We start from the raw sequence: 2,057 nt of genomic DNA, 5'->3' as shown, positions 1-2,057 counted from the left end.
TTATTTTTAAAAAGAAAGTAAAGTCTATTTCAAGCATTTCCTGTTGAAAATTAAAGATGATCAATATAGATTACAGCTAATGAAAAGAAAAGCAAAAATTCTCATAAGTGAATAGCACACAACAAAATAAAAAAAACATAGAAAAGATTTATGTAAAAGATTTCATTTTGCTCATATCCACAATCAAGGCTCCTGGAAGCAACAGTTAGGAAATTAAATGATGCATTATATTGGACAAATCTGTGCAAAAAAACCTTCTTTGAAGTATTGAATATCACATTTTTAATTGCCTCATATGCATGCAAAATCTGCATAATGATTACTGAATTAGAGAAAAATCAATGCATTTGAATTTTGGTGCTAGTGAAGAATATTGAAAGGATCATTGTCTGCCATAGAACAAACACATTTATTTTGGAGGAAAAAACAACAACAACCAGAATGCTCATTAGAAGCAAGAATGGTGATATTCTGCACACTAAACTTGAACCAATATGCAATCGAGGTACATTGATAAGGACTGGTGATTAAAATACAATAAGTTGTGAATAAAGAAAGATCAGTAGTTATAAACTAGGCCCTTCAGGAAAGCCCCTATTCCAGCTACATTGACCCCTCACCCCCACCCCACAGAAGAAGACACTGCAGAGGACAGCACTGAAGATCCAGCCCAGGGAGAGTGGCAGGTCTTCCCAGACCACACAGAGGAGCAAACTAAAAGGGAGAGAGAGACAGAGAGAGAGACAGAGAACTGCATTCTAGCCCACCAAGCTTCAAGGACGAAATCCCTGCTCTGAGCAGCCAATGAACAGAAGTGACCATAGGGTCAGCCCCCAACAAGATAAGATGTCCCCTTACTGACCCACACCACAGACAGTGTGGGAATTGTGCCCAGTCTGACTCCCCACACCAGGGCATAACAGGAAGGGAGCTCCAAAGAGCAGCAAGGGAAGCAAAGTGACAAAGTCCCAGAGGAATTCTGAAGACAGACTTTGGACTAGGGTCAGGGCTTGGCACTGCATCGGACCCGACAGGAAAACATTCATAAGGGTCAGCAGACAGACCTGGAACTATTCATAGCCTAATTTTCTTTTTTTTCAAGTCTATTTATAAACAGCCACACAGTATATAAGCAAATAAATAAATACAATAATAAATTCTGATAACAAAGAAAAAGAAATATATGAAAGAATTTTGAAAAATTGGGGATTTATTTGTGGAAAACATTATTTTCAACAACATAAATGATGATTATGCACCTAGATTTTCACAATTGCGATACACAATAATCAAATAAATTACCTAATTAGACAAAGACAAAGAAACCTAATATGAGTCTGAAAAGGGCCAGAGGTTGACTGGGGGACAGATAATCACTTGTACCTTTGTGAAGTCAAGTTTTAGAATATAACACAGGTTCAAGGATGTCATGTACTACTTTGAGTACATTCCACTTGAATGTAGAGATCATCTCAAGAACGTAGTGAGCACGTTTAACACTAATAACCAAAGTTCAAAACAGTTGTGGGATGACATCAAGGACAGCACAACATACATGACGAAAACTAAGAGGTTATTTTACAAAAGAAGAAGACGAAAAAAAAAGACCAAAGTGGATGTTAGAAGAGCCAGAAATACTCAGGAAAAGATGGATCAGCCCATTTGTTAGAACTATTTCTCTTGCCTGCTAAAGAGACTGAGGTGAAAAATATCCCATACCTTAAATACTTCCCACTTCAATAAAAATGGTGAACCCAATTGAAATACAAATTAACTAAATAAGTAAGTGGAAATGTGCTTGACACAATGGATGGATTTATGGACTGTGATAAGAGCTGCATGAGCTCCCAATAAAATGATTTGAAAAGGAAGAAAGAAAATTATCCTGGCAAATGCTCTCAGAAGAAACACTTGCCATAATACTAATAGTAAATGAAATAATATTCAAAGCATATATTTTATCCATAAGTTTTGATAAAATGTACCATCTGATAAGAAAGTATAACAGCCATGAAGATCTACATTTCTAAAAATAAAGCTTTAAAGCATATAAAAAC

This window comes from Tenrec ecaudatus, chromosome 4 (genome assembly GCF_050624435.1).
Source record: "Tenrec ecaudatus isolate mTenEca1 chromosome 4, mTenEca1.hap1, whole genome shotgun sequence".
Taxonomy (NCBI): domain Eukaryota; kingdom Metazoa; phylum Chordata; class Mammalia; order Afrosoricida; family Tenrecidae; genus Tenrec; species Tenrec ecaudatus.
This window is presented reverse-complemented; position numbering follows the sequence as displayed.